Below are 9,588 nucleotides of genomic sequence, written 5' to 3' on the forward strand. Positions count from 1 at the left end.
CCGCTTGATCAATATCGAATAACGAAACTGTCAAAAATAAAACGCTAGTTGTCGACTGGGGGTTGAAAAATGGTGGAACGAAGCGAACAGTCGCGCGCAGTTTGTCAATTTTTCACACGATTGTCCCGTCCATCGCCTTGGAATTTGTTTTCTCCGAAAGCCGTCGCGCCGTTGCGTCAAATTGTTCGCTCTCCCTCCCCCTTGTCTCTCTCTCTCTCTCTCTCTCCTATGTCCGGAAGTAGGTCCGGACTGTCCGGAGGCATTTACAGAATAAACGCGCTCCCTTCTATTGATCCCAAAAACAAATTCGGGAGCAGTCCGAGAGTAGTAAAAAATTGACCAAGTGTGCGCGGCGACGCTTTACTCAGAGCCGACCAGTCATGCGCGTCACCGTTTAGTTTACCTCGCTCACTTTAACCCTCTCCGTGCTTCTCTCGAGTTCCTCTATTTATAGAGAAAGGAAGATTTCCATTCTTTGTGAATATTGTTTCCGCACGGCTACGGACACCTCCAGGAAATTCCTAAGAATCTTTCGACGGACGAAACGATTCTTGCTCTTCCGTCGTTTTGCTTATCTTCAATTATACGCCGCGCCGTTTCTACCTTTCCTGTAATGTTTATTTACCAGAGAAATTACTTCAAGCCGAATGTATAGAATTTATTCAGGAGATGTTATGTCTAGAAGGTACCGAGTATTCTTTGAATCAAGAATGGAGAAGGAAACGCTTTCTCGCGAAAAAGTGAGAAACGCGTAGGAACAATTTTTCCCACGCCAGAAAACTTTGTTTTTCTAGAAGAGATAATTTTGAAAAATTGATAACGTATTCATAAGTCGTTTTCTTCCTGACTATACTCACAATGCATATCAATATCAATATATGCATTTATGTGTACGCCAGGTTGGGAAGTAACGCGTTATTTATAGCGTCGTTACCGTCACAATTACTTTGATTCAGTAACGAATGGGTAACGACGTTACATTTTCTCATTTGTAACGTCAGCAGGAACGTTTTTGGGGTAACGCGAATAATGAATGTAATCGTAACTTTTATCGCTACACGTACAATGCACTCAAAAAAAAAAAAAAAAAAAAAAAATTCATCAAAATTTGATGAAAAAAATAATAGCCATTGTACTGACCCGTCGGTTTTTGACAGTTTTTAACGGTAATGGGGTAATGATAAAGTTACCTTTTTAAATCAATAACGAATAACGGTAACGAGTTACATTGAATAAATAACTTTTTCCACCGTGCATATATGAATTAGGGAAGTACTAGAAGATAATTACCATAATTTTGAATCTACGTGTTTGTCTATCGCAAATGGAGATAAAGCACGTCCATGATCGAGTAGGGTTTAAGAGTCGGGCAGTGTTGAATGATCCTCGTCGACGTGATCGTTTGTAAGATAGATATCACGGACAATGGGCATTCATGTACCATCCCCCGAGCGAACAGCCTAGGATAATCTCGATTTCTGCGACTTATCACGAGCGATAATACATTTGTAATCGAACGGTATCAAATCGCGAATCGCACCTAAACGAGGGGAGGCCGCGATTGTTCGCTCTTCGTTCTCCCCGCTATATATGCGTATTGCGCGCTTTCAAGACAACCGGGAATCGCGTAATCCTCGTCGAAGCTCTTGTTCGCGAAATAGATTCAACGTCGGAAATAGCGAGGGGATTAAAATAATCCAAGTATTCAAAGATACATGCGTGGCATTGAATTTAAATACAGCATAAAAGCAGTAGTGTAGCGCTAAAAAAACAAGTCCCATCCTTCTTGCCGCGTGTTCCTTGTCTCAGAGTTTCTCAGGAAGATTTGAAAAAAATTACGGCCATTGATAATCAAAAGTTTTTCTTTTTCTTCGGAGAAGGGTGGCTTAACTCGCGGAAACCGCGCGCGTCACGCGACTTAATTAAAGCAGCATGGAACGCGCTCTGTCGCACCACTGCTTAATCCATTCATAATTTCATTACGTTTCGTTATGAAGTAATTAGATAGATTAAACAGATAGAATTGTGAGCGTGCGACTGCTATGACTAATTAATATATATATACCAACGAAAAATATGCACGCTCGTAATACGCCGCGCGTTTGTCGTCTTTGATCGCGCGAGTGTTCACTTAAGACGCGTTGCTTATCTTTTATTCTCCGATACGTTTTTCAGTAGAATATGTGTCACCTATCGATTACCGGCGAAGGATGCCGTCGCTATGAAATTTAATAAAACATCTGCGGAACGAAACGCAAGATATACTACTCGCGCTCACAACCATGCGAGTGCAACGCCCCAATATTTCTGTTAATTGCATTAGAATTAATCGAACTCTCGCGTTATTGCGTGCTATCGTGCGACGTCATAGGGTGCCAATGCGCAGTATCAGCAGAATAATACGAAATTTGTTTAATTATAATGCAATTAACTCAAATATTGAGGCTTTTCACCCGCACGCATGTGAGTGTCAATGACCACAAAATTGATTATGATTTTAATCCCTTTACCCTTTGGATATTCCAATAAAATCGGGCTTTAATATTTTCAAATATAACTATGCCGAATTTTCAATTTGATTAATCCTATGCACAAATACTGCCGACCCGGTTTCCGTTCATATCAAGTACACACAACAATGATAAGGAATCTAATTCCAACTTTAGTTGCCTTTTCTAAACTATCAAGATCAAATTTTTAACTTTCCAAGGTGCGGTAATGACAGTACCAGAAGATCTAATACTGACTTCTCCCCCCCCCTCTCTCTCTCTCTCTCTAATCTCTCTAATCTCTCTCTCTCTCTCTCTAATTCACTCTGGAATCTCTTTAATCTTATCAGATTGATAAAGGAAAAAAAAATTCCAATCTCGTTTAACACGCGACAGTGACGAAGTCCAGAGGTATACCTCAAACTGACTGAGACGTACCGTATCGATCCGTAATCGCTTTCGATTCCTCTTCTTGCGTTCTGGGCTCTCGCGTGTCGTAGCCGATCCTGTAAATGCCCGTGTGAACGACGAAGAGGCGCGAAGAACCCTCCACAGTCCCTGGGAAGGAATTGATCGCGATAGCACTGCCAGCGATTATCCCGCGCACCTGCCGCAGCCGAATTGTCATACACGGGGTATCTCGCGCTCGTCGTCCCGAATATCGCCAGTTCGCCGGCCGACGAAACCGCTTAACGCCCGGAAATTAACTGATTACGATAGTGTCGTCGAACGGGGGAGCATATATCCCGCTTGTTCGCGCACATACACACACCCTCCGAGGGTGTTACTTTTACTTCCCCTCCCCCCGCCGCCCGCGATATAATCTCGCTCTTTCTCTTCCTCTTTCTCGTCCTCTCGAACCGACCTTCGACTATACCTAAGTACTGTAGGCGATCGGACGAGGCAATATTCCCGAACAGCGGAGAAATTAATTACAATCCATGCCGGCCGCGTTGACCAATCATCTCGCGCGCGTTTCCAAGGGGATCCTCGCGGGGCCCGCGCGGAATGTAATTTTCTGCCACCCTCCTCCGGGTCTCGACTCTCATATACGATTAACGTGCCAAGCGTACGCTCGCCTCGCGATCGTATACGAAAGTGCCCTCCGCTGCGCTGCGGTGAAATTGATTTGTATTCCCGCCGAGAGATGCGGGTCACCGTATACGCACGCATGCACGAACGCACGATGCTGCGGAACACTGATCCACCCGACGAGTGGATGCAGAGAGGATGCTGCAGCTCTGACACTTGGCATCACTTCTCTCTCTCTCTCTCTCTCTCTCTACCTCTCGTAAACGCACGCGGTTGAGGCTCGATCAAGCGCGGCCGGCACTCGACGCGCGCGGCTCCGACCACGACACCGACCGCCGTCACCGACCGCTGGCTGGTTGGCTGGCTAGCTGACAGGCAAGCTCAACGGATTTGCGCGTGCCAAAGCGGGTGATTGACCGGGTTAGACGCGTCAACGTGGATCAAGGTTCGCGGGCGGGGAGATAGAGTTATTTGCGAGCGATGGGTTATCCGTTATTCGGTCGCACGCATCGAAGGTGGGAATATATCTCGGAAATCTCGGAAATCTCGGAAATCTCGGATCGGGAACGCGCGAGGGAACGAGACGAAACGGGACGCACCTTGGCTGTTTAGACAGAAGTTGGCTGTCTAGAGACGGGCCGCAAGGTTAGCCAGCCACCGCGAATAGGGTCGATAGGGGGTTTCCCCGCCGTCGCCGTCGCCACCGCGTCCACGCCAGTCCACGCGCCGTCGGAAGGCCGTTTCAGTTTCAGGCTGCTCGGCTGGCGTCGTCGCTACGTCGCGCCTGTAGTGTGGCCTTACTACTCGGCGGCTGGCGACGTCGTCGCTACGACCACCAGACGTCGGCGGCGCGACGTCATCGCCACGACGACAGCGATTCGTGACGCCCCTCGCGCGCGCACGACGGGGTTGCTCTCTCCCTCGAGGAGAGAATTTCCACCGCGGCACGGGGTTCCGCTTATCGGGGGTGCGGGCGCACGAATGCTCCACGAATGCCGCCGCGCGGAGCGGACAGCCGACAAAGAGCGATAGAGATCGATCACGCCGGCCACGACGGCGCTCTCGCACGGTCGTCCGCCGAACTGACGAGCCACCCTGAGAACTGCGGGCTCACCGAACTCGCGGCAACCCCTCTCCACCAACCCCGCGCCACCGACCCCTTCCGCCTACCCCTACTATTCCACTTGACTATCCTTCCACTTTGCCAACCTTCCCGCGACTACACCCCTCTTCGTCCACAGAGCACGTCCCATTCCCACGCCAAGAGGCGCTCCGTTTACCCCTCTCTTCTATCCTCCCGCTGTCCCCGCTGTCCCTCTCTCGCCTCTGCCTTCTGCCTCGCCAACCCTCTCGCGGCACTCTCTCCCTCCCCTTTCTTTATCCCTGGAACCCTCCCTGCCCCGCGGACCGTAGGCATCCCTGCCACCAGTGAGTAGAAAGAGGCTCGATCGGGTCCGCCGCGCCGCGCCGCGCGACCTCACGTTCCGACTTTACTCTGCCCATCGCGCCGCACAGTGGTGCCTAAGAGGGATTTTGCGGCTGAAACCTCGCAATGTTATAATTGCTTCATTATAGCGAGCAAATGTGGTATATTAACAAAGGAAACTGTTTATTAAACGATGATTCCTCTTAATATTTAATGTTAATCTCCTTTCTCTCTCTCTCCCCCCTCTCTGTTTCTATCCATCTCTATACGTTCGCACATTAATATGATATATGTTTTTTTATTATTTTCTTTCGTTCATCATGTGTGAGACTGATGAGACCGATGAGATCGTATCGTCTCAACTGCAAATTATTCTCGATCATTTCCAACTTGAACTAGTTCATATCGCTTATAAAATACTGTCCTTTTGCATACAAATTGTTACGACTGTCGCATACGGACGGAACGTCAAACTGTCAGAAATGTTAAAGAAAATATTAGTTGAACTATCCGTAAAAGCCATTTTATTTCAATACGTTTTAATGAAACATCGTGATATTTTCATTGTGACAACATGAGGAATTATGCAAAACTGGAAACAAAAAAAATGTAACAACTCTTTAACTTTACCCGCAAATGTTACATTTCTCATTTTCTGGAATTAATTTTCAACATAATTAAATAATTGGGGAACAATTTCACGAAACATTAAACCCCTCATTTACGTGACATTTCTGTCGCACGAAAACGCCACTGTTGCGAATGCCACTCGCAAATGTTTCGTCCGCGTCTTTTCATTAATCGACTCGTGCGATTACGCAGGTAATAAAAGAAAGAGGAGAAAAAAACATTTTACCTTGGAAATTCCGCTTTTATCCGTTTAGGCACCACTGCGCGTCGCGTCGCTATCCACTTCACTTCACTCGCGATCTTTACCGCGACAATTTAACCGCGCTCTCCTCTCCTCGCTGCGGAGAAGAGAGGCTGGCAGGAGGAGAGGATGGAGAAGAGTCGATCCTTTGAAGTACGTTTCCCCGATAATTTGATCGCTCCCGCGAGACGCGATCTTTTCTCTTCCCTCGAATCTTCTCATCTGGCATCGCCTATTCGTGGCGCCTGTCCATACGTTTTCTTTTTTTTTTTTCTATTACGATAGATGCTTCCCGGGACCGCCCAGTAGATCGACCCGGAACCACGCCAGAATGGTCGTCCGACGATAGACGTGGAATTACCATTGACTCCTAATGCAATTACCGATAGATACGTCGTTTCGTTTTCACCACGAGGTCATTTGGCCGCCCCGGCGTGGCGACACAAACAAATGGCATTGTTGAGTTCTTTCGTCCCTTCGACGCGGGAATTCCCTTAATGAACGTCGGAAAAACGTACGTCCGAATGAATGAATGTATATCGATCCGTATTCGTCAAGGATTAAACCTACGAACCGACAAATGTCATAAACGCTGGTCTTACGCGCTCTTAACATTATCCGAGCGAGGGTATTACTCAACCTTTCAAGATATATGACTTTTATGGCTATAAATCGTACGTCCGATAACGCTATTCTCCGCGGTGCTCTAAGGTCGAGCTATTTCTGCGGTTCTAAGTCACTAATCCGAAGACTTAATAAAATAATCTTCCGAGAATCATATCCAAGTATTTCCACGCTCGCGTGCCTCACAACCGTTTCCCCAATCTCGATTCGACAGAAATAATTACACTCGCGGCTCGCGGGCTTTAATGGAAAAATGTCATAACGCGATGCAGTTGCAAATCGTTTTAATGCTATTCAAGATGGCGAGGTTCGCCTGTCACGCCCCAATAAACGCCAGACTGATTTTCTATGTTACACAGCGCGATATCGTCAAAACATAAAATATGTGTATTGTATATACCTACACGCATGCGATAGCCTTGAATTGACGTTCGCGTGCATGCTCTCGACGTATCGTTATACCGCCTGTCACAATGCTCTAATTTTTGCACTGTCGCAAAACATATGGCTCACGCTTGACAATAATACGACGGTCATCTACGATACGTCCGCCAAAGTATTTTCCAACTTTATGAATTTTATTTAACGAGCTGCGCAAAAAAAAAATCGATTTGTACGTTCATTCTATTCGCGATAGTCCTGCAGAAAAGTTTTTGACGTTCAATAAATTTCGACGCGCTTTCAATTGCATATATGTATGTGTACGGACTAATATTCAAATTTCATTCGAAAGAATTCATACGACAGACACGCAAGTATAAAGATTTATTATATTGATCCGCGTTGGTACGAGCCGAGAAATTTCGGTGATATGAAATCGACGAATCGTCCGTGCTGTTTTTACAAGATTTGTGTATGTATGTGTGTGTGTTAAATAAACGCCCAAAACACTGGATATATTAATGTTTGTATAAAAGAGAATAAATACGTATTGATATTTATACAAAAGAACAAATAATAACGGTCGACTGTTTTCGTGCTACCTCAGCGTAAAACACACACACACACACACACTAAAAATAAACAACGCGCATCCATCAGTTCTTTGTATAAAATATTTCTGTAGGGCATATATGCGTTTCCCTAATTATTTTTATACAAAATTTATTCAAAGCAGGGAGCTTGTTATTTCCTGCAGTTCGCCAGCAGAAACTGGTCTGCCGAATTAATGCGATGTACTTTGCCAGCAGCGCAACACGAGGCCGAGAAGAATGTTTGCGACAATATCTATATGATAAAAAAGACTGGTATTTTGCATAATGCCAAAAATATCGTGACAAGCGGCATACGTGCATTCGTACATACGTAAACACACGGACGCCGGGTGACCTGAAGCGTGAAAATTACAATGGCGGAATCGGTGCCGGTGCCGGTGCCGATGCCGATGCGCCAAGGCGACGTTAAAAACGTCGGTATATACGGCGAGGGGTTTATCTTTCGACGACTATATATGTAAATTTCAAGGATAGATTCTACCGCGCGCGCACGTCGATGAATTATGTATCGACGATGCACACACGCTTCGTTAGTTTCGTATAGCGCAATTTCAAAGAGCGCCGGTCAATTTGTCGGTGTGCCATCAAAAATGTATGGTCCCGTTGTTGTTGCGCGATGAATACGAGATTGCATTTGTGGTTTACAACAAATGACGCGCTAATTATAAATTTACACATCCCTAGAGCCGGATAACCGGCTTGAGTGCGCGCGGCCGCTCAATGGCGAGGGATTATGACCTCGCGTAGTATATAATTCCGCTTTATTTATTGATCGTTTAATTATGTATCCACGAGAGACGAGGGGAAAGAGAGAGAGAGAGAGAGAGAGAGAGAGAGAGAGAGAGAGACCAACAAAAGGTATTAATATTTGACATTGCACGCATTGTCTGTGAAACTGTCATCGGACGAATGAAATTGCAATTGAATCTTTAAACGACTACAAATCAAAGGCTCCCATAACTTCCCCCGATTTAATTACCAAATATTCTATAATTATGGCATCAAGCAATTATTATTCGATGAGTTGACAAACGAGCGCAAACCAAAGTCCGGTATAATCATCGGGGATGGAAAATCTCTAGTTGTTGGAACGTGGCGGCCGTGCGTGCCAATATCGGAGATATTGCTATCTAATTAATCGACATAGTTAATTAACCACGTTCGACGTGCAAAAATGTCCTTCCCGCGCGCGAGAATGGAACGTGCGAACGGGAACGCATTTCGATTTCGACAATACCGCCAATCACACCGCAGAAAATCAATTTTGACATTTGATCGTTAACGTTCAGAGCTGTCCGATATATTGTGAATAAACCCGCTATTGTGCACGCGGCGGCGTGACCGCGTGGCGTTGTAATATAGTATGTACGACACAGCCGCGCGCATTACACGCGGATAATAATTCACTCGTAAATTGTAATTTCCTGTTATATAACGCGACGTTTAATATTAACGCATTGTGTCGTTCGCATTACTTCGCGAAGGAAATTGCGAGATGGAAGGCGCGGCAATCTGGGCCGCGCGCGAACGCCCCCAAGATGAACCGGTTAGCGTAACTTTTGTCGTCACTCGTCGTGTAACTTCGCAGAATGTAAAGTGTAAATTTTGACGTTACCATGCTCACCCGTCGACAGCTGTATGTGTTTTCCGCATAGTTCCTACTATCAACTACTTTTCTTGCCGAGCACTCGACGGAAGTATACGCGAAATAAATCTCAACGGACGCGCGAGAACGTCGAAGTGAAGCTGCGAGGCAGATGCGAGGGAGGATGAAGGAAAAGTAGACTAAAAGGAAGAGAGCGAGTGGCAAGAAGTTTAGCGACTTAACGTTCAAAGCTTGCCCTCGAAAACAAGTAGCGGGAATGTTTTATTATTTATACAGAGCGTACCATGTTAATTACCGTGTCTTTGCTGTAATATTAATTGAAACGAAACTTAGACCGAGTGAATTAAGAGTATATTTTTGTCCCGAGGGGATTTCATACGGTCACACAAGAGTTGTTGTCTGCTAAAGAAAGAATTATTATATCTCACAAAGCTTACAAATGAGATATTTATTTTAATTAATTAAAAAGAATTATGTGTTTATTTTTCGAGCCATTATTTTTTAACTACTAAATCATCCCAGTCTTCGCCATTGTTCGAGTTATG

General features: G+C 45.6%; 1 protein-coding gene across 8 annotated transcripts in view; it reads right to left on the reverse strand.

Moving 5' to 3' along the window:
* Window positions 1–4,636, reverse strand: part of GABA-B-R2 (gamma-aminobutyric acid type B receptor subunit 2) — a 32,748-nt gene extending 28,112 nt beyond the window's left edge. For 4 of the 8 annotated variants that reach the window (XM_087414403.1, XM_011057348.2, XM_087414391.1 and 1 more), the window contains exon 1: window positions 2,928–4,636. The gene's annotated coding sequence lies outside the window, so the exon portion shown is untranslated. The remainder of the gene's footprint in view (window positions 1–2,927) is intronic. The other 4 variants (XM_087414398.1, XM_087414381.1, XM_087414375.1 and 1 more) reach the window with 4 other exon arrangements.
* Between the last annotated feature and the right edge of the window lie 4,952 nt (window positions 4,637–9,588).

This window comes from Acromyrmex echinatior, chromosome 1 (genome assembly GCF_024713525.1).
Source record: "Acromyrmex echinatior isolate Ae372 chromosome 1, ASM2471352v2, whole genome shotgun sequence".
NCBI classification, from domain to species: Eukaryota; Metazoa; Arthropoda; class Insecta; order Hymenoptera; family Formicidae; genus Acromyrmex; species Acromyrmex echinatior.